The following is a 23,968-nucleotide window of genomic DNA, read 5'->3' as shown; positions in this document are numbered from 1 at the left end:
TTTCTGCTCAGCAGGAAGCCTGCATCCCTTCCTCTCTCTCTGCCTGCCTCTCTGCCTACTTGTGATCTCTGTCAAATAAATAAATAAATAAATAATCTTTAAAAAAAGAAAAAAGAATATTTTTTTTAAAGAGTTTATTTATTTATTTGACAGAGAGAAATCACAAATAGAGAGACAGGCAGAGAGAGAGAGAGAGAGGGAAGCAGGCTCCCTGCTGAGCAGAGAGCCCGACGCGGGACTCAATCCCAGGACCCCGAGACCATGACCTGAGCCGAAGGCAGTGGCTTAACCCACTGAGCCACCCAGGTGCCCCGAAAAAAGAATAGTTTAAAAGAACGCTACCATTTTCAGGAGAATTGAATAAACCTGTTGTGAGAGGGTTCTTGTACAAATGAAAATAAATCCTGTTTAGCCTAAGCAGAAGGAAAGAACGAAAGGAAGGAAGGACGGAAGCAAGCAAGCAAGAAAAAGAAAGAAAGAAAGAAAGAAAGAAAGAAAGAAAGAAAGAAAGAAAGAAAGGAGTGTGCTAACTTCCTTCGGGTCAGCCCTGGTCATCCCTGGTTTATTTCAGTGCATTTAATTGGTTTCTGCATGTTTGGAAATCAGTAGGTCCTGAAGCTTTCTCTACAGCTGTGTGTGTGTGTGTGGTGGGGGGCATACGAGTCTCAGCCCCCCTCAACCCTGGCAGCCACAGGCCCAGAAGCAGGCTTTGCCTTCTAAAGTTGTAGGTACACAGAATATTTCCATTTGAGAAGTGTTTGTGGTTGCTTTTTTTTTTTTAAGATTTTATTTACTTATTTGACAGACAGAGATCACAAGTAGGCAGAGAGGCAGGCAGAGAGAGGGGAGGAAGCAGGTTCCCTGCTGAGCAGACAGCCCGATGTGGGGCTCGATCCCAGGACCTTGGGATCACGACCTGAGCCAAAGGCAGAGGCCTTAACCCACTGAGCCACCCAGGTGCCCCTTGAGGTTGCTTTTTAACTTAAAACAGCTTTGGGGGGAAAAAAATGCTAAGCGAAATAAGCCAGACACAAAAGGACCGATATTGTATGATTCTATTTTGGTGAGAGACCTAGAGTAGTCAAAGTCCTAGAGACTAAGTAGAAGGTAGGCGCCAGGCGTTGGGGGAAGGGATGAGGGTGAGTGTTTAATGGGGACAGAGTTGCAGTTCAAGAAGATGAGAAAGTTCTGGGGCGCCTGGGTGGCTCAGGGGGTTAAGCCTCTGCCTTTGGCTCAGGTCATGATCTCAGGCTCCTGGGATCGAGTGCCAAATTGGGAAGGAATGGGCAGGGAGCCTGCTTCCTCCTCTTTCTCTCTCTCTGCCTGCCTCCCTGCCTACTTGTGATCTCTGTCTGTCAAATAAATAAATAAATAAAGAAGTTGAGAAAGTTCTGGAGATGGGGGGTGGTGATGGTTGCCCACCTGTGTGAATGTGCTTAAAGTCCCTGAACTGGAAACTCAAAACTCGTTAAAATGATAAATTGTATGTTTTGTGTTTTTTACATCCCCTCCCCCGCCCCACAACCACCACCATTAGCTGCCAGTAAGCTCCCTAGCTCAGTAGTAAGAGTTGGGGGTCAGACATTCAGACTGGGTTCGAATCCCACTTCCACCACCTCGCTGTGTGACCTTGGCGAGACATGTAACCTCTGACCCTCCTTTACCTTCTTCTTCTTCCTCCTCTTCTTCTTCTTCTTTTTTTTTTTAAGATTTTATTTATTTATTTTAGGGACAGAAAGAGGGAGAGAGCGTGCTCGAGTGGGGAGAAGAGCAGAAGGAGAGGGAGAGAATCCCAAGCAGACTCTGGGCTGAGTGTGGAGCCCGACATGGAGCTCAGATCTCATGACCCCGAGATCGTGACCTGAGCCAACAAACCAAGGGTTGGATGCTCCAGGAACTGAGCCCCCAGGAGTCCCACCTTCTTTATAAAAGGTGTTAATGTCTACACTGTGAGGGGTGTTAGGGAGAATCTTGTGCATAAAGCATGCCAAGTGCTTTGTCCTGTGTTTGCACAAGGTAGACGCCCAACAAATGGCAGATGGAATTGGGAGTAGAGTCATTGTCTCCTTGAGGGCTTAAATTCATTTAAATACTACTTAATAATAGTTTAAAAGAATAGCTAGGTCTAATCATGTTAAGATTACTTTTTTTTTTTTAACTTTCTAGCTAGGAATATGGTTAAAATTAAAATTAAAAACTGGGGCACCTGGCTGGTTCAATCGTTGGAGCATGTATGTGACTCTTGGTCTCCGGGTCTTGGGTTCAAGCCCCAGGCTGGGTGTGGAGCTTACTATAAAAACAACAACAACAACAACCACAACAACTGATTTTTGGCTTTGTAGTTGCTAATTTTAAGTGCAGATGTGTCCTAAATATTGTATATGTACAATGGGGGCACCGGGAAGGATTATTATGGCTAAAGTTCAGATCTGGTTATTGGTATGGTCACCAGCGTTGGTGGTGAAAGAGAAAATTCCACAGGAGGAAGTATGTGCAATATGTACGTTCTGTCTAGAAAGATTTAAAAGGTGAAAATAAAAAGCTTATGCAGTTGGTTGACTAAGAACATCTGAGTGCCTACTGGCCTGAGTGTGTGGGTTCTCCCATTAGGCAGCCTGGGCGGGTGGCCCAGCCCCATCCCTTCTGAATCATGGCCAACAGTGGTGTTGAAGGTCAGGGACAACTCCAAATGGGTTTAAGGAAGATCTACTGAATTTGTTGGAACAGTAACTTGGGAGGTGTGCTGGGAGACCTGAAAACTACTTCACATGGCACTTGTGTTCTCTTTTTTTTTTTAAGATCTTTTATTTATTCATTTGAGAGAGAACGTGAGAGCACACAAGTCGGGGGAGGGGTGGGGGGAGAGGGAAAGGGGGAGCAGACTCCCTGCTGAGCTGGGAGCCCAGCCTGGGGCTTCTTCATTTCAGGACCCAAAGATCATGACCTGAGCTGAAGTCAGACGCTTGACCCACCAAGCCACCCAGGCGTCCCCTTTGGCCAAGTTATTAAATATCCAGGCTTCCCGCTTGCAAGAGTTTGGATCCCTCCGCTTTCCTGATTTGACCAGCTACCTTAGCAAACAGGACTCAACTTTTAATAACCTATTAGTTCGATCAATTTGTTACTGTTTCCGTTTTGCGCGTCAAATAAAACTAGAAATTGGAAGACATTAATTTAAACTGAGCCTGGTGTCTGATGGAATTGTTTAGGGCTAAAGGCATGTGTTTAATGTCAGTGGAAGAGGATCAAGACACAAGCATATGCCTTCCTTAAACAAAAAATTTTTTCCTCCTGCTCACAAAGCATCTTTTCAACTGATCACAATACTCAGGTTAATTTGCTTACCAAATTATATTTCCATATGTTGTTAGTAAAAATTTCTTATCAAGGTGAAATTTACACAACACAAATTAACTATTTTATTTATGTATGTATTTGATGGAGAGAGAGATCACAAGTAGGCACAGAGGCGGGCAGAGAGAGAGGGGGAAGCAGGCTCCCTGCCGAGCAGAGAGCTCGATGCGGGACTCGATCCCAGGACCCTGAGATCATGACCTGAGCCGAAGGCAGAGGCTTAACCCACTGAGCCACCCAGGCGCTCCAAATTAACTATTTTAAAGTGAACAATTCAGGTGTAATTTAGAACATCCACAGTGTTGTGCAAACATGACCTCTATTTCCAAAACATTTTCATCACCCCAAGAGGAAACTTGGACCCATTAAGCAGTTGCCTTCCATTCCTTACTCCCCATGGGGTTGCTTATTCTGGATATTTTGTATACACAGAATCATACGCCATGTGACCTTTTGTGATTGGCATCTTTCATTTGTCATGTTTTCAAGGTCCATCTACATTGTAATATGTATCAATACTCCATTCTTTTTTTATTACTGAATAATATTCCTCGGACATATTAGTAGACATATGGTAATTTGTTTACCCATTTAGTTGATGGACATGTGAGCTCTTTCCGGTCAGCTTGATGGGCCCAAGTGGCTCTTGGGACCATGCTGTGATGGTAGACACCAGCCAGAATCCACAGTCTTACAACGATGTCTTATTTATGGGGCAGAACGATCATCAGACATGACATTCAACGAATGCACATGAATTTCACTGAAGTTCCTAGATCTGGAGTTAATCAATTAATATCCTTCAGGGATTTTTATTCTCCTAGGATTCCTTTTTAAATCTGACATTTGGAAAACGTGCTCTTTTTTAACACCAGAGAATAAGGTCATTGTTACTCAGTCAACTCCCTAGTATTTTATTCTTAGCCATGCAGAATATTTGTTTTGTTTTTTTTTTTTTTTTGAACTTTCTCTGATTTCTGTTGCATAAACTGTGTGTACCAGTGGTTCTCAAGCTAGACTGGTCATAAGAGTCCCTGGAAATACGTAATAGCCATGCAGATGGCCAAGATAGCCCAATTTAGAAAGGCTGGGTAGAATCTGCATCTTTGTGTACCCTAAGGTGATTTGTAGATAAAACTTTGTGAAACAGTGGCATATACAGATATCCTGAGTTAGCCAGTAAAAATCTATCAGATTGGATGATGGAACTTTTTTTGATATACCAAGTTGAAAGATATGTTTAAAATAATCCATTAGGGGTGCCTGGGCGGCTCCATCAGTGAAGCATCTGCCTTTGGGTCGGGTCATGATCCCAGGGTCCTGGGATTGAGCTCCACGTTGGGCTCTCTGCTCAGCAGGGAGCCTGCTTGTCCCTTTGCCTGCCTCTCTGCCTATTTATGATCTCTCTCTCTCTCTCTCTGTGTCAAATAGATAAATAAAATCTTAAAAAAATTTTTTTGTTGAAAGTAAGTTTTGTTAATCATGACAGACTTTATAGCTGCTCCCGTGTGATTTTTTTGAACTGAAAAAAATAATTATAGATTATAAGAGGAGGTTATAACAAAATGTATAGGGAGGTCCCCTATGCCCTTCATCCAGCTGGGACCAAGGGAAGCATCTTGCATTACTGTTGGTACCTTATATATTATTAGATATAATATACATTACATGTGTACCTATAATATATAACATGTATATTACATGTATGTATATTATTATTAGAATAATTGGAATTATTCTCGAAATAATTGGAATTGACATCGACATAATCTAGGGCTGATCTAGATTTCACCAGTTTTACTCATTTGTGTGTGTGTGTGTGTGTGTGTGTGTGTGCACGTATGTGTGTAGGTCAGTGTAGCTTTATCACACATGTAGATTCATCTACATACCATTACAATTAAGACATAGAATTGTTCCCTAACTGCAAGGGTCCCTTGTGTTGTCTTTTTCTTTTCTTTTCTTTAAGATTTTTATTTATTATTTGAGAGAGAGAGCAAGAGAGTGAGAGAAAGAGTGCAAGCGGAGTGAAGGGCAGAGGGAGAAGCAGGCTTCCCACTGAGCAGGGACTCCCCCCCACCCCCCAACCCCATGTGGGACTCAATCCCAGGACCCTGAGATCATGATCTGAGCAGAACGCAGAGGCTTAGCTGACTGAGCCATCCAGGTGCCCCTAGATTGCTCTTTTACTGTTGAATTTGGAGAGATAGTTATGTGTTCTAGATATTCCACTAAAATTATCTTTAATGCTTTTCCTGATGACAGAAGTAATACATGCTCATTATTTTAAAATCCCAGCATCTCGGAAATATATAACACAGGGCGTGAAAGTTCTCCCTCATCCTAGTACAGATCTGATTGTATTAACTGATCATCGGAGGGGTTTTTTCTTATGCATACACTATAGACATACTTGTATCGATACTTTTTATTTTAGCCAAAGGGGATGACATGTGAACTGTTTAAAACTTGCTTTTGTTTCTTTTTTTTTTTAAAAAATATTTTGTTTATTTATTTAAGAGAGAAAGAGACAGCAAGAGAGCACAAGCAGAGGGAGCAGCAGGCAGTGGGAGAGGGAGAAGCATGCTCCCCGCTGAGCAGGGAGCCCGATGCGGGGCTCAATCCCAGGACCCTGGAATCATGACCTGAGCCAAAGGCAGATGCTTAACCAACTGAGCTCCCCAAGTGCTCCTAAAACTTGCTTTGGCTTCATTTCATGATAAATGGTGGACATCTTTACCCATCACCTGGTAGAGACCTGCTTCGGGCTTTCAAACATCTGCACAATCGTCCAGTTATACACACAGGACTTTAGAACCACAAAGAAAGGGGCGCCTGGGTGGCTCAGTGGGTTAAGCCTCTGCCTTTGGCTCGGGTCATGATCCCGGGGTCCTGGGATAGAGCCCCACATCGGGCTCTCTGCTCAGTGGGGAGACTGCTTCCTCCTCTCTCTCTGCCTGCCTCTCTGCCTACTTGTGATCTCTGTCTGTCAAATAAATAAATAAAATCTTAAAAAATAAAAAATAAAAAATAGAACCACAAAGAAAGCATTCACTCGAAGGGCAGGAAAGTTCCCATTGTATTCTACATTTCATTTATGTTTGGCATTTATCATCCTGAAGCATGTGGTTTTTCAGAATCTTGAAGCCAAGGCAGCTGTCAATTTTAACTGAGCTCCTGCTTTTGAGTGACACATTAGTAATGTGGACCATTGGCCTCTTAAGTTTTTATGTATGAAGTTTCCTTAGCCTCTCCCCCAGATTTTGCCTTCAGAGCCTCCTACCCTGGTGTAAATTAAGCTTTGGATAAAAAAACAACTCCAGGTATCAAACTACAACCAGCCTGGGAACAGAGCTTTGAGACCTTTGCTCTGCTGCTTTGTGACTTTGTGAAATGGATCTGACGATTTGCACAAAAGTTCCTGCCTCTCCTTGGGACCTGATTAAAAGTCCAAGTCCCAACAGTGCCTCCCAGGTGCTATGTCAACTGTACTGTGTTCTTTGCTGACCTCCTCTCCTGTCCCTGGCTTGATGACTGCCATTCCACTGGTGATCTCTCTGTGTGTGTCAAATAAATAAATAAAATCTTAAAAAAAAAAAGATTTTACTTATTTATTTGACAGAGAGAGACGTCACCAGTAGGCAGAGAAGGAGGGGGAAGCAGGCTCCTTGCTGAACAGAGAGCATGATGCGGGGCTCGATCCCAGGACCCTGGGATCATGACCTGAGCTGAAGGCAGAGGCTTAACCCACTGAGCCACCCAGGCGCCACTGTTGGTTTTGTTTTAAACCATGGTGAAATATCCCTGACATAAAAGTTACCATTTTAGCCGTTTTGAAATGTAGCATTCAGCGGTCATGGGCACACTACTACGCTACGCAACCATCCCCACTATCTGTCTCCAGAACTTTCCAACCTGTAAACGAAACGGTGACTCTTTCCCCATCAGACACGCACTTCCCCTCCCCCTGCCCCAGCCCCATGCACCCACCCCCTCCTTCCTGTCTCTTCCTGTCTCTGCCACTCCAGGGACCGCCTAGAGGTGGAATGGCCAATGTATTTGTCTTTTTGTGACTGGCTCATTTCACTCAGCATCATGTCCTCAAGGTTCATCCATGTTGTAGCGGAGGCCAGAATTGCCTTTAGCTTTTAAGGATGAATAATATTCTATTATGGGGATGGACCACCTTTTGGTCTATCTGTTCTTTCATGATGGACATGTGGGTTTCTTCCAGTATTTGGAATTATTCCTGTGACATTATAACATTATTCCTGTGAATAATGCCAACTGCCTTCACATCATGGAAACCTGTTCCTTGACGACAGGGATGGTTGCCTGCTTTTCTAGGCTCTACTCTGGGACACCACACAAAAACATCGGATAATCACGCAGACTTCTTGCAAAAGAGCCACGGACAGGCATGTCTCCTCCACTCTCTCCCACTGGAAGGAGGTGGCCGGCTTGGGTTCACTGTTGCGTTTTCCCAGCTCTTCATGTTCTAGACAGGAGTCCTCTGTTGGCTCTGGGACTGGCAAATGACTTCTCTGTCTGCGATTTGTCTTTTCATTCTGTTATCAGGGTCTTCTGCAGAGCAGATGTTTTAAATTTTAATTAGGTCCAATTTGTCAATTTCCCCTTTTATGGATATAGGACGATAGGGGTTTTCTCAGTAGTAAAATACACACGATATAAAATTTACCATCCATGTCCTCTGGCACATTCGCAGTGCTAGGCAACCATCAGTGTGTCTAGTTCCAGAACATTTTTATCACCCGAAAAGGAACCCCTGTACCCATTCTCTCCCCACCCTCTCCCCACAGACCCTGCTTTTTATCTCTATGGGTTTGCCAACTCTGCACATTTCAAAGATAAGCGGAATCCTACACTATGTGGCCTTTTGTGTCTGGCTTCTTTCGCTTAGCATGAGGCTTTCAGATGACATGTTTTGGTCAGATTCATGGCTTTGCACGGAAGGTCTGCACCTCCCAGCTCAGCCTCTCCTCCCCCTCGTCCTGCACACCCTCTCCCCTGCCGCCAGCTCCTATTCTGGCTCTTGGGGCCCAGCTGCTCCAGACACGTGACTCTGTCCTGGCAGCTTCCCGGGGTTCCAGCTCTAGCCCTTACCTCACACCTGCCGCCACCACCAAAGTCTGCTCCTCCCCCATTCCCCCCAACCCTCCAATGTGAGACCCTCCACTTGTCCTTGCCCAAAGCCCATCCCCAGAAATCACTTACAGACAGAGAAAATGGGCTTCAGAGTCAGACCACCTGATGCACCTGGGCAAGAAACTCAACCTCACTAAGCCCTAGTCTCCTCCTCTGTCAAGTGAGAAGATGACACCTGTCCCACTGTCACTGTGAGGAGGAAATGAGGGAGGCAGGGGTGCTTAGCCCGATGAGGCATTTGGCACAGAGGAAAGTGGCTGATGTTTGTGGCAGATTGTATTTGGTGAAGATGGTCACAATGGTATCTCCTGTCCTACATGCTTTTCTAGAACCTCGTCACCCCATCAGGAGATGAACTGTAAACCCATCCCCTTGGACTTGGATGTGAGCAAACTTGGCCATTTGTAACTAATGTGACATAAATGATACTCCATGACTTGCAAGTCTGGGTCATAAAAGGCTATGCACCTCCTGCCTTGTCGGCCAAACACTGGGGCTTGGAGCCTTGCGTGGTCATCCCAGAAACCATACAGGAGGCCGACATGCTGTAGGGAAGCCCAGACCACATGGGGACGCCACACATGGGTGTTGTGGCTGACCACCCCAGTTGAGGTCCCACCTGGAAAGCGGCATCAGTTGTCAAACGTGTGAGTGAAGGTGCCTCCCCATGATTCTAGCCCCCGGCATCCAGTTCCCACACCCCTCCAGCCTTTGGGTCTTCCCAGCTAAAGTGTCAGACCTCATAGGTCTGGGTCAAGTCAAGGGTCAAGTCATCCTGCAAAGGCTCAATGGTCATGCCTTACCCACAGAATCCATCAATGTAATAAAATGGTGGTTTTAGGGGCACCTGGGTGGTTCAGTCATTAGGCACCTGCCTTCAGCTCGGGTCATGGTCCCAGAGTTGTGGGATCGAGCCCTACATCCAACTCTCTGCTTGGCAGGAAGCCTACTTCTCCCTCTCCCACTCCCCCTGCTTGTGTTCCCTCTCTCACTGTGTCTCTCTCTGTCAAATAAATAAATAAATAAAATCTTTTTAAAAATCACTTAAAAGAAATTAATTAATTAATAAAATGGTAGTTTTATACCTGTAGGCTTGGGCTGTTTGTTACGCAGCCGTAGTAACTAGAACAATGCTAATGATGCTGTCTTGCCAGTTTGACCTGCTTAGTCTATCTGAATCTGGCTGCTTCTCCCTGTCTGTCTCCATTTCTACCGCCTTAGCTGGGGCCCTTATGTTTTACCTGCATCAGATTCCAAGCATGTCTTTCTGCCTCCCATCTCGACCCTCCAAGCCTTCCTTCCCCCACACCGATCTTTCTAAACATAACCACAGCCCAATTGCCTCACCCAGTCCTTACCCAAATAATGACTCCTCGTCATCTATAATGAAAGTCTGCGGAGATTAATCACAACACTGAAAGACCCATAATTAAGGGAAACACGACTCACTAAGAAGGAGGTATTTTACCTCACTTTATTCCAGTCTGCTCCAACATGCCTGGAGGGGGGAAAAAAAAGATAAAGAATGTGATAATGCTTACAAGAGTTTGATATTTTTGGAAACAGAAAGTAGGTTCTCGACTTAGGAAACATGCAAGTACTGAGTCTAGCCAGCCACGAAAAGTTTACCTTAAAACCCTTTCAGGCCCTGAGGATTCCAGATATAAAGGTAAAAAGTGATAGATTCTTGAGTTAGGAACTTAATCACCTACAGGAGAATTAAATGTCATTTAGTCCTGCGTGCTTTTCAAGCACATGGCTGTTCTTAGCTGTTCCACAACCCAGAACAAGGCCTTGGCCTGGGATGCTGGGTGAGTGAGGCCTGGGTAAACAGACCCAGGAATTCAGGGTTCTTATGGATAAATGTTGGCAACCCAACATTTCCTCAAAATTCACCCTTCCCCCTTTAAGTGTCAGCAGTGGGGTGCTTGCCTTTTGGCAGATGCATTTCCTTCCTTCCTTCCCTCCTTCCTACCTTTCTTTCTCTTTAGGCTCTCTACCCCCAATGTGGAGCTCGAACTTATGACCCTGAGATCAAGAGTTGCATGCTCTTCTGACTGAGCCCACCAGAAACCACCATCTTATTATTATTTTTTAAATTTTATTTATTTATTTGACAGAGAGAGCACAAGCAGGCAGAACAGCAGGCAGAGGGAGAGGGAGAAGCAGGCCTCCCGCTGAGTAAGGAGCCCGACATGTGGCTCTATCCCAGGACCCCGGGACCATGACCCAAGCCAAAGGCAGTTGCCCAACCAACTGAGCCACCCGGGCGCCCTCCCCAACTTATTTTTGAATTTTCTTTTTCTTTCTTTCTTTCTTTCTTTTATTTTTTAAGATTTTATTTATTTATTTGACAGAGATCACAAGTAGGCAGAGAGGCAGGCAGAGAGAGAGGAAGGGAAGCAGGCTCCCTGCTGAGCAGAGAGCCCGAAGCGGGCTCGATTCCAGGACCCTAAGATCATGACCCGAGCCAAAGGCAGAGGCTTTAACCCACTGAGCCACCCAGGTGCCCTGGCAAATACATTTTAGAGGGTGTTACTCGTCAGAGGTCGTTTTAACTGATCCTGGAAAACGAGACTCCATTTGGGGCCACCTCTAGTAGTAGCTGTTTTAGGGACTTTAGATCAGGAAGACTTTGTTCTTCGTTACTTACTCAGTATGTAGCCAAGATTACTTTGGAACATGTAGTAAAATTTTGAAGTAAACTGCAATGAAAAGGCCTTTTCAAAGTGGGGAAAATGGAAATAACTTTTTAAAATGTCTTTTGTCTTTGAACCATGAAGCTGTGCTTTGAATGTGGCTCCTTGCCACTGTCATTTTTTAAAGCTAAAGTCTCTTGTATAAAGCCTAAAATTCTTATGTTGAAAGGCACTTCCTTCTGTTATTTTATCACCTTCCTGGTTTTGTCTAATCTCGCTCAGATTACAGTCGTATTTCTTGGTCTTTTTAATGTGCATATTAAAATTTCAGACACAGAGTCTTTGTTCTGCCGTCTTGACTTTTTATGCACTCTTAGACATATTTTGGGACACGTACAAAGAAGAATGTTTGGCTCTAAATATTCTCATGTTTTTAAACCCACTTTGTCAAGTTTGACTTCTAAAATTTTCATGAGTTCTGGTGAGGTATTCTATTTAGAGAGTATTTTGTTTTAATTAAAGCCCGTCTTAAGAGGCATTTGGTTTTTGCCAAGAATGTGCTTTCTCCCTTAAAAAACCGGTTATATTTATAACATTCATAAACTAAGTTATTAGCAAAGGCAAAATTTTAGCTGCACCGTGTCTGTATCTTCTCATTTCATGAGAATAAAAGAGAATAGGAACGAGCTAAAGCCAAAACATAATCATGACAAATCAAGACACTACGAACACACATGGACTTTATTTTCAATAATTTGTTTCTTAAATGTTGGATTTTAAAATTGTTTTGTACAAAAATTTTTTGTCTCTGAAAAGAATGTAGTGGTAAGCTGCGATATTTGAGTGCTGGGTGTGTTTTATTTAATACTGTGTTTCTGCTCAAACTACGGAGAAAAGTGGGCGCCTGGGTGGCTCAGTCGGTTAGGCAGCTGTCTTTGGCTTGAATCATGATCCTGGGGTTCTGGGATCGAGCCCTGCATCGGGCTCCCTGCTCATCAGGGGGCCTGCTTCTCCCTCTCCCTCTGCTGTTCTCTCTGCTCATGCTCTCTCTCTCAGTCAAATAAATAAATTTTTAAAAAATATCTAAAAAAATAAAATAACTATGGAGAAAAACTAGAGTGGAAACTTCAATTTTTCCTTAATTCAATTAAACTACATTTAAAAATGGAATGATTTTTTTTCCTGAATATTACAAATCCATATAATAGGATATATGGAAAATACAGAAAAACAGGCCCAGGAAAATTAAAGTCATCCACGGACCTCTTAGCAAAGGACAACTAATGTGAGTATTTTGGTGTTTTGTCAGTAATACTTTATATATGACTTTTTTCTTCTGATGTAGTTAGAATCGTATTGTATTATGTACATGTATATGTACATATACATAAAACTATATACATATGTACATATACATAAAAATATGTATATATTTTTTTAAACCCTGCCCTTTTACTGTGTTAAAATCCACATAACATAAAATTTATCATTTTAGCCATTTTTTAAGTGTATAGTTAAGTGGGATTGAATATGTTCCCCACCATTCACTGCCAGAACTTTTTCTTTTTTAATTTTTTTTTTTTTTTTTGATTTGACAGACAGAGATCACAAGTAGGCAGAGAGGCAGGCAGAGAGAGAGAGAGGAGGAAGCAGGCTCCCTGCTGAGCAGAGAGTCAGATGCGGGGCTCCATCCCAGGACCCTGGGATCATGACCTGAGCCAAAGGCAGAGGTGCCAGAACTTTTTCATCTTCCCAAACTGAATCTCTGTCCCCATTAAACAATGACTCCCCAGTCCCTGGCAACCCCCATCCTACTTTCTGTCTGTATGAATTTGTTATCCTGCTTTTATTATTATTTTTTTGAGGTATAATTGACCTATAACCTTATATCAGTTTTGGGGAGCCTGGCTGGCTACATTGGTTAAGTGTCCAACTCTTGATTTTGGCTCAAATCATGATCTCAGGGTCGTGAGATTGAGCCCCTCCCCCGTCAGGTCCTGCGCTGTGTGTGGAACCTGCTTAAAATTCTCTCTCTTCCTCTGCCCCACCCCACCCAACCACCCACTCACGCATGTGCACTCTCTCTTTCAAAAAAAGCAACCCAACCCCCGTAAAATTATATCAATTTCAAGGATACAACAAAACAATTCAATATCTGTATACACTGTGAAGTGATCGTCTCAAGTGTACTTAATATCTGTCACCATAAGTAGTTACAAAATCTTTTTCTTGTGATGAGAACTTTTAAGATGTACTCTTTTGTTAATTTTCATTTATTTATTTATTTAAAACATTTTATTTATTTATTTGACAGAGAGAGAGATCACAAGCAGGCAGAGAGGCAGGCAGAGAGAGAGGAGGAAGCAGGCTCCCTGCTGAGCAGAGAGCCTGATGCGGGGCTCCATCCCAGGACCCTGAGATCATGACCTGAGCCGAAGGCAGAGGCTTAACCCACTGAGCCACCCAGGCACCCCTCTTGTTAATTTTTAAATATGCAATGCTGTTAACTATATTTACCATGCTCTACATTCCATTCGCATGACTTATTTATTTTAGAGCTGAACATCTGTACCTTTTAACCCCCTTCATCTGTTTGCCCCCGACCCCAATTCCACCTCTGGCAATGACCAGTCTTTTCTCTGAATCTATGAGCTCATTTGTTTTGCTTTGTTTATTTGTTTCTGGATTCCACGTGTAAGTGAGATCATAACCGTTTTTGTCTTTGTCGACTTATACTTCACTTAGCACAATGCCCTCAAAGTCCACACATTTTGTGGCAAATGGCAAGATTTCATTCTTTTTTATGGCTGAATAATTAACACTCCGTGTGTGTATTATTTATATGTATATGTACAATTTTGTTTAGCCATTCATTCAATGAACAGGGGTTGCTGATATCTTTTCAAATTAGTGTTTTTGGGTGGCTCAGTCAGCTTGGCATCTGATTCTTGATTTTGACCTAGGTCGTGATCTCAGGGTCATTAGATGGAGCCCCAAGTCACACTCAGCACGGAATCTGCCTGTCCTGTTCCCTCCGTACCTCCCCCTCCTTCCTCTTTCTCAAATAAATAAATACAAAATCTTTTTTAAAAATTAGTGCCTTTGGTGTCTTTGAATAAATACCCAGAAGTGGGATTGCTGGATCATAGTTTTAATATTTTATGGAAACTCCATAGTGGTTTGCACCAATTTGTGTGATCCCAGCAACAAAGCATGAGGGCTCCCTTTTCCCTTTATCCTCATCAACACTTGTTATTGCTTGGTGGGTTTTTTTTTTTTTTTTTGATGCCTCAAAACTTAAAGTTTTGAGATTCAAAGTTCTAGTTCCCAAACAATTTCATTCCCCCAAAAGGAAACCCTGTCCACTCTAGTGGCCACTCCCTATCCCTCCAGAATCTGTCAACCAGCAAGCCATGCCTGTCTCTGGGGACTTGCCTATTCTAGCTGTTTCATATAAATGGATAATCATACAGCATGTGATCTTTTGTGTCTGGCTTCTTTCACTCAGTGTCATATTTTCAAGGCTTATCCACGTAACACACATCAGTGCGTCATTCCTTTTTATGGCTGAGAAATGTTCCATTATATGTTACTATATAGTAACACATATAATAGAAATATTATACAGTATGTTGCAAATATCATGACATATCAACACATATAATATATAATAACACATATGTTACATATAATCGTGTATATGATAATGTATAACAAGTTAATATACATATATTTTACAGATATCATAATTTGTTTATCCATTGATAGGCATTTGGGCAGTTTCCATCATTTTGCAGTTATGAATAATGCTATTATGAATATGTATATCCAAGTATTTGTTTCAATACCTGTTTTCAATTCTTTTTTTTTTTTTTAAGATTCTATTTATCTATTTGAGAAAGAGAGTGAGAGAGAGAGCATGAGAGGGGAGAGGGTCAGAGGGAGAAGTAGACTTCCAGCTGAGCAGGGAACCCAACGCGGGATTCGATTCTGGAACTCCAGGATCATGACCCGAGCCGAAGGCAGTTGCTTAACCGACTGAGCCACCCAGGCGCTCCCCCTGTTTTCAGTTCTTTTGGGCACACCATATACCTAGGCATGGAATTGCTGGATCATAGGGTAATTTTGAGGAACTATCAGACTCTTTTCCATGATGGCTACACCATTTTACATTCCCAGCAGCAAGGCGTGAGGGTATCAGTTTCCCCCATCTTCACGTGGAGACCGTATCTTGAGGTTGGGTGGGGGGCTCTCTGATCCTTGGTCATAGCCGTTCGTCCATGATTAGTTTTGATAACCTTCAGCACCATTTCCCTGCACAATTCCCAGAATGGAATGTTGGCTGAAGAGCAGCCATTGTGATCTGGTAATGACCTTCAATTTTGTTAGCTTGAAAGTTCACACAAAAGCTGGAAGGGGCTTTGGGAGAAACATAGTTCAGACGTGTATCTTCTCTTGTCTCTGCTTGAATGGTTCCTGGATGGGTGCTCATGGCACCACGGGCTGGACAATCCCATTGTTGAACAACGACCTCCTTTCCCTGGGGAAGAAATCCATTTCTTTAGAGGTGGGGGTTCAGAGAAGGCTCCCTGGGGGAGGAGAGGTCAGAACTGCACTCTGAGGGTGTTGAGTTGACCGGGGAAGGAAATGGGGGCGGTATGTTCCCAGCAGAGGAAAAGCTGTGTACCACAGCGGTCGCCACACCAGGCGCCTTGCCGGGCAGGTTCTTCGGTGAATAACCCTGAGAGAGTTTCAGTCACCCCACACAGCCCCTCCCTGCTTCATCATCTGTCCATCTCTCCAACATCCGGGGGCTTGGCTGCCTGAGCCCCATCATTACTCCTCGTCTTGGGTTTCCGAGGAGAAATTTTCAGTCCTCCTGGACAGGCGAATGCAACATCTATAATTAAAAGTGTCTGTTATTAAACTCTACACCTTAATGAATAACTCTGGCTGAGGTGCACGGAGTGTGAGTGAGGAAGTAAAATGCCCCAGAATTCACAAGAGCTCAGAGCCACCAGGAGGGTGACGGGGGGTTGGAAATGAGCAAACCCTCCCATAACTGAGCTACAGACTGTCTTCATCAACAAACTCTTCATTGTGTGTGTGTGTGTGTGTGTGTGTTTTAAGATTTTATTTACTTATTTGACAGAGAGATCACAAGTAGGCAGAGAGGCAGGCAGAGAGAGAGGAGGAAGCAGGCTCCCTGCTGAGCAGAGATCCCGATGTGGGGCTTGATCCCAGGACCCTGAGATCATGACCTGAGCTGAGGGCAGAGGCTTAAATCCACTGAGCCATCCACGCGCCCCTCTTCATTGTGTTCTAATAAGCTGCTTCTTGTCTCCAAGGAAAAATCCTTGGGAGTTAAGCTGATAAAGAAGTCAGCTCATAGCTGCCATCAATGGCTAGGGACAAGGGTGATACATAAATAAACAGGTAAAATCTAAATTTGTATTGTAGCGAATATGACTGTAACTCCTTTCCCTACAAAATCTCCTGTAAAGAGCGGAACAGGACTATTTGAAAGCTGGTTCCTTTTTCCTTTCTTTTTTTTTTTTTTTAATATTTTATCTATTTATTTGACAGAGATCACAAATAGGCAGAGAGGCAGGCAGAGAGAGAGAAGGAGAGAGAGAAGGAAGCAGGCTCCCCATGGAGCAGAGAGCCCGATGTGGGGCTTGATCCCAGGACCCTGGGATCACGACCTGAGCTGAAGGCAGAGGCTTTAACCCACTGAGCCACCCGGGTGGCTCCTTTTTCCTTTCTATGTGCTTTTTCTTCCTTCTTGACCTTGTGGGGTGCGAAGGATCCAAGGGCTGGGTATTTGTTGCCCAAGGAAGAATCAACTGCAAGAACATTGGGAAAGATGTGCTTCTAGGAGAAAAAGAGATTGAAAAATAAAACAGGGCGTAGGTGCCATCTTCCAGGGAGCCAAAGTTCTACTGGATCTCATGGCCAAGCCCCCGCTACCCTAGAACCCTTCTCTGGTTCTAGGCTTCCCTCCCAGAAGGCAGCTCATGCTGTTTCATCTTCAGACCCAACAAGCCACCATCGGCGTCTAGTGGAGGACTCAGTGGGCAGCTGCGCTTGACTTCTGGTTGTGGAAGATTCAGGGGAGGGCCGGGCATCCGCAGGACTCTCAAGGGAGACCATCTTCCCTCTGTCTTCTCTCCCTTTCCATATTCTGGTTATTAAGAATTTATTTTTCCCTTTTCATTCTCCGCGCTGCACTGGCTGTTCTGTTGGGCCCGGCCAATGCACGCCTCACTTTCTTAGATTTCCTCTCATCTTCATCACAAAATCCCTCCAGGCTGGAGCTCCTTCTCCGAAACCCGGCAATTAGGAGAGGAAGTCAGTCTCTTGCTAACACTTCATTTGGAGCCCCGTCATAAATAATTAACCTGAAGTTACACTCAGAAAACGAATGGATGGATGCAATTAGCAAGGCTGTGTGGGAGCTTTCTCTCCCGGGGGTTTACCCCCATTCACAAAATCCAGGAAGCGGACGCTGGCCTTTCCATTAGCAGGAATGAGCTGTCCGCTTTCCAGCGCTTAGGGAGGAAACCACAGCGAGCCACTTTTCTCAGGCGCTTGAAGTTGAGATTTGTTTGCGAAGCCGGGGTCTGAGACCCAGGACAGCATTTCCTCCCACCAGCACCTCACGGTCCCTGAAGGCTGCAGCTGTGCCTTCCACTCGCAACCCCTGCCCCCCGCCTCCCGCCTCCTGCCAAATGATGGGGGTTCTGGAGAAGGATGGTGGATGTTTGCACAGCAATGTGAATGGATAAGATAGTCATTATTATAATATGCATATTTTAACACACACACACACAAATATATATATGGGGCGCCTGGGTGGCTCTGTTGGTTAAGCGGCCGACCCTCTATTTTGGCTCAGGTCATGATCTCAGGGTCCTGGGAGGGAGACCCATGTTGAGCTCCCCACTCTGGGGAGTCTGCTTGAGGATTTTCTCCCTCCTTCTGCTCACATGCTCTCTCTTTCTCTAAAATAAATAAATAGGAGTGCTGAGTGGCTCAGTGGGTTAAGCATCTATCTGCCTTCGGCTCAGGTCATGATCCTGGGGTCCTGGAATCAAGCCCCATGTCGAGCTCCCTACTCTGCGGAGAGTCTGCTTCTCCCCTTCTCTCTCCCTCTCCCACTTCCCCTGGTCTTGCTCTCTTTCTCTCTCTCTCAAATAAAGAAAATCTTAAAAAAATAAATCTTTAAAAAAATATATATAATTTTTCAATTAACCATTTTGAAGCATTTAGCACATTTGCAATGTTGTAAACCCATCCCCTCTAACTAGTTCCAGAACATTTTCATCACCTTCAGGGGAACCCCATACCCATTAAGCAGTCATGCCTTGTTCTCCTACACCCCTCTCCCCCATCCCTGGCAACCACCAATGTACTTTCTGTCTCTATGAATTTACCTATTCTAGATAGTTCTCCAGTAGGAATCATGAGGTATGGGGTCTTTTGTGTCAGGCTTCTTTCACAGGTTGTAATTTTTGGGGGGTCACCCATGTCATAGCAGTGATCAATGCTTCATTAGTTTTCTTGGCTGAGTAATATTCCACGGTATGGACGGCCACTGTTTGCTTATCCACTCATCTGTCTGTGGATGGCCACTGGGGACGTCTCTACTTCTGGTTATCGTGTGCTGCTATGATGTGTGTGTTCAAGGGTTTGTCTGGGCACCTCTGCTCAAAACGTTCAGCAGCTTTTTGCTTCTGGTTTCTTTCTCTCCTTGTTAAGAAGGTTCACAGCTGAGTCAAGAAATGAAAGAGGAAATAAGAAAATACATAGAGACAAATGGAGATCAAAACACCACGGTCCAAAGTCTTTGGGATGCAGTATGAGCTGTTCTAAGAGAGAAGACTGTAGAAATACAGGCTTCCTGCAAGAATGAAGAAAAATCTTAAATAAACCACTTGACTTAATACCTAAAGGACTTAGAAAGAGAAGAACAAAGCCCAAAGCCAGTAGAAGAAAGGAATTATAAGGATTAGAGCAAAAATAAATGAAATAGAGACTAAAAAAAAAAAAAAAAACAAACCCCAGTCAAACAGATCAACGAAACTAGTAGCTGGTTCATTGAAGGAAAAAAAGAAAAAAAAAAGAAAAGAAGGTTCGCAGTTGCTCCTTCTCATCTGTGGCTGGGCTGGTCTTGCCGTGGCCTCTTGCAGCTTGTGGGACACGCAGAGCCTCTCAGAGAACCTGCCAGGTGACATGTCTCAGAGGGTCACAGATTTCAGAGGCCACCCAGCAATTAGGAGGCTGCCTCATCATGCTCGCTGGGGAGGGTTCTCCTCCAGGATGTGGGCGGGCCGTTCTGTCATTGGTTTTCTAGAAGTGCCACAAGAAGTCATAGCCTCGGAGGGGCAGGTGCACTGAGAATCCATTCACTGAGTCACCTTTCTGTGAGCCTTACCTACAAGTCTCTGGGTATCCTGTCTTGCCTCACCTTTAGTACGAACAGGATGTGCAAGCACAGGGATGCTGAGATGGGAGGGAGGACGGTGCGAGCAAAGAAACTCTGTCCCAGCGTGGCTCACTGAATGACCAGCTGACACCCTAGGGGTCTCAGGGACTTGTTTCCTGCTGCCCAAAACATCTGATGAAGGGTTGCTTCCAGCAAGGAAGGAGGCATGATACACTTTTAGGCTGCAGCAGTATTAAGCATAATATAGACTTTCTTCATTGGGCACTTCCCAGACCTTTTTAATTTTTTTAAGGATTTATTTTGGAGAGAGAGAGAGAGATATCATGGTGAAGAGGAGCAGAGGGAGAGAGAGAGACTCTCCAGCAGATTCCTTGCTGAACATGGAGCCTGACCTGGAGCTCGATCTCACGACCCTGAGATCATGCCCTGAGCCCAAATCAAGAGTTACACGTTTAACCAACTGAGCCACCCAGGCGCCCCGGAAACCTTTTCAACTTATTGAGGTAGAATTCACATCCTGTAAAACGACTCATTCCAGGGGACACCTGGGTGGCTCAGTGGGTTGGGCCTCTGCCTTCGGCTCGGGTCATGATCTCAGGGTCCTGGGATCGAGCCCCGCATCGGGCTTTCTGCTCGGTGGGGGGCCTGCTTCCCCCTCTCTCTCTGACTGCCTTTCTGCCTACTTGTGATCTCTGTCTGTCAAATAAGTAAATAAAAAAAAAAAATCTTAAAAAAAAAAACAAAAAACGACTCATTCCAAAGTGAACAGTTTGATGGCATTCGGCCCATTCCCAGTGTGAATGTGCGTCCCCCAACCTCAGAAGGAATCCTGGACCCATAAAATGGCCACCCCCCACCCAGACCCTTGCAGCGGAGTCTTTGGAAAATGCCATCCTTAGTGTGAAGTCAGGTGTCTCAGGGGACACCTGTGCCACGTGGTAGGGGCTGAACAAAGATGTGGCAGAAGACAGGGAAAAAAGGAGTCGTGGGGGTGGGTGTGGGTGGGTAGGTAGGGACATCGGGTCGTGTGTGTGGGCAACAGGCTGCAGACTCCCTGTGTGTGCGAGTCTAGGAGTAACTGGAATTGCTCCCTTTTCTTTTGCATCCCAGAGGCCCGACGGTGTCTCGAGGGAACAGGGGAAGCAGAAGCAGGACCACTTCTGGCTCCTCCATGCTCTCCTTGTGTGGTCTCGGACACGTTACTCTGTGCTTCTGAGACTCAGCTCCCTTGTCTCCAAGGAGGGCCGGCTGTATTCTCCTGGTCAGGCCCCTGGGAGGGCTGCAGGGCAGCTAGGAGGGCCCTTGGTGCTGAGGTTGCCCCCAGCAGGTGTCTACTAGTAGTCCCCCTTACACTGTTGTCCTTATTCAGGGATGAAGATGGGGGCAATGATGGTGGTCAGGAGGAGGCTGGTGCTGTCGATGGAGGCTCCGGAGAGAAACGGATGCAGAGAAGTAAAGAATGACGGAGACGATGGGGTGGGGGCGGCTTGTTTCTTGTAATTCTTCTCTCCTTTGAACTTGGAGGCAGTGGCGGAGGGTTGGGAAGGCTGTGACTCAGCTCTCAGCCAGCTGTCCCACAGCTTTCTGCTGAGCAAGCCGGCGCCAGAGGAAAGGCGCCTGGGGCAGTGCATTCTGCAGCAGGACAAGAATGTGATTCTTGTGTGCTGGCTTTCCAGCCCCTCTTACACACGTACACACACACACACACACGCGCGCGTCTGAGGGTGTGTCCCTCTTTCCTTGGGTAGAAGATGAGGTTCTTCAGTTCCTAAATGGATTCTGGAATTCATTCTCCTTGGGAGGGAGGCACGTGGACTGCCTGAGATCGGGGGACTCTGCCCTTCTTTGGGTGTTTGGGGAAGCCTCTACCTTCTTAAGACCCTGAAAAGGCAGATCCAGATGGTATGAGTTTCCTGGGGTTGCAATTCCAAATTATTGCAAACTGGGTGGCTTCTGGGGCCAGAAGTCTGAGATCAAGGGGTTGGCAGGGCCACACGGTTCCTCTGTCCTAGCTTTTGGTGGCTCCCAGCTGCCTTTGGGTTTCCGTAGCTGCTTGCTACCCCCTATCCCGTCTCTGCCTCCGTGGCCCCCATGGGTCATCTTCCCCTTGTGCATGCCCTCACTTTCTTTTTTTTTTTTTTTTTTAAAGATTTTATTTATTTATTTGACAGAGAGAGCTCACAAGTAGACAGAGAGGCAGGCAGAGAGAGAGAGAGAGGGAAGCAGGCTCCCTGCTGAGCAGAGAGCCCGATGCGGGACTCGATCCCAGGACCCTGAGATCATGACCTGAGCCGAAGGCAGTGGCTCAACCCACTGAGCCACCCAGGCGCCCCACCCTCACTTTCTTACAAGGACACCAGTCCCTGGATTGAGGGCCTGCCCACTCCATTATGACCTCATCTGAACAAATTACATCTGCAAAGGCCCTACTTTCAGATTCGTTCACATTCGGAGATTCTACATGGACATGACTTTTGGGGGATGGCAGGGGGCGCCGTTCACCTCAGTACACAAACAGAAACTCCAAACGGGGGCAGTGATCCAAAATTCCAAAACACATGAACCTGATAACAGAGAAACACAGATTCAAAGCCAGACCATCTCCGTCCGCTCCCCTCTTGCTCCTCTTCTGAGCTGCTTTTTGTAGGAATTTTTAAAGTTAAAACTTCCACGGCTCCCTTGTGCCCCTTCCCAGGCAACACCACCCTGCCCCCACATAACCACTGTTCATTTGGGGTCCTCCGGGGAGCAGGGACAGGTGCAAGGGTCATTGTGGGCACTGTAGTGAGATCTCTTCAATGCGTTCATTGCCAGTTTATAGAAATAGAGTTGGTTTTTACATAGATTCTGTGACCTTGCTGAATTCACTCATAAGTTCTAGGAGATTTTTTTTTTTTATAGATTTCTTGGAATTTTCTATTTGGACAATCTGTCATCTTTACACAGAAACACTTTAATTTTTTTCCCTTTGTCATCTCAAAGTCTTTTATTTCTTTTCTTGCTTTATTGTGTGGGCTAGAACTTCCAGTGCTATGTTGAGTGGCAGTGGTGAGAGTGGGATCCTGGCTTGGCTCCCAATCTTCAGGGAAAAGCACCAGTCTTTCAAATCTCAGTGTGCTGTCAGCTGTAGGTTTCTGTAGGGTTTTTTTTTTTTTTTTTTTTTTAGATTTTTATTTATTTGAGAAGGAGAGAGAGAGAGAGTGAGAGCATGCAAGGAGCAGAGCACGGAAGGGAGAAGCAGATTCCCTGCCGAGCAGGGAGCCCGATACGGGGCTGGATCCCAGCACCCTGGGATCATGACCTGAGCTGAAGGCAGATGCTCAACTGACTGAGCCACCCAGGTGCCCCAGTACACTTTAAAAAAAAAAAAAAATCAAGTCGAAGAAGTCCTTTTATGTGCTTAGTGTCTAGAACATTTTTGATCACGAATGGGTGTTTAATTTCGTCAAATACCTTTTCTGCATCCATTGATGTGATCATGTGATTTTTCTTCTTAGCCTGTAGATTACACTGAATGATTTGGGACTGTTGAACCAGACTTGCATCCGCAGATTAGATCCCACTCACTCCTCACATAAAATTCTTCCATTCTACCACAAGCCCACCCACTGATTTAAAAACTTTTATTGGATGGGGCTCAGGTCATGATCTCAGGGTCCTGGGAGCCTGCTTCCTCCTCTCTCTCTGCCTGCCTCTCCACCTACTTGTGATCTCTGTCTGTCAAATAAATAAATAAAATCTTAAAAAAAAAACTTTTGGGGCGCCTGGGTGGCTCAGTGGGTTAAAGCCTCTGCCTTCAGCTCAGGTCACGATCCCGGGGTCCTGGGATCGAGCCCCACATCGGGCTCTCTGCTTGGTGGGGAGCCTGCTTCCTCCTCTTCCTCCACCTGCCTCTCTACCTACTTGTGATCTCTGTCTGTCAAATAAATAAATAAAATTAAAAAAAAAACTTTTATTGGTTATTTCTTTTCTACCCTAAAATTTCTGTTTGGTTCTTCTTTGTACCTTCTCTTCCTTTGTATATTCTCTTCTGTTTTTGCATTTGTTTCACGTGTGTTCATAATTGCTCATTGAACATCTTTCACTGGCTGCTTCAGAATCTTATTCGGGTAACTCTACCATCGCTGCCATCTTGGTATGGTCATCTATTAGATGTCTTATTTCATGCCATCTGGGGTGTTCTGGTTCTTGATGTGATGAGTGATTTCCAATTATATCCTGGACTTTTTGGTATTCCTCTACTGTCTTAGATAAATATTCTATTTGTGCCTGCTTCTTCTGATACCTCTAGCAAAGGGAGTAGGGGAATGCCTCCTCTTTACTACCAGGTAGGGGTGAAAATCCAGGTTCTCCACTTGGT

General features: G+C 45.0%; 1 pseudogene; it reads left to right on the top strand.

The window, feature by feature from the left end:
* Positions 1 to 23,968, top strand: part of LOC125090455 (60S ribosomal protein L15-like) — a 31,787-nt pseudogene that overhangs the window by 1,319 nt on the left and 6,500 nt on the right.

The sequence above is a fragment of the Lutra lutra genome, chromosome 18 (genome assembly GCF_902655055.1).
Source record: "Lutra lutra chromosome 18, mLutLut1.2, whole genome shotgun sequence".
NCBI lineage: Eukaryota > Metazoa > Chordata > Mammalia > Carnivora > Mustelidae > Lutra > Lutra lutra.
This window is presented reverse-complemented; position numbering and strand designations above follow the sequence as displayed.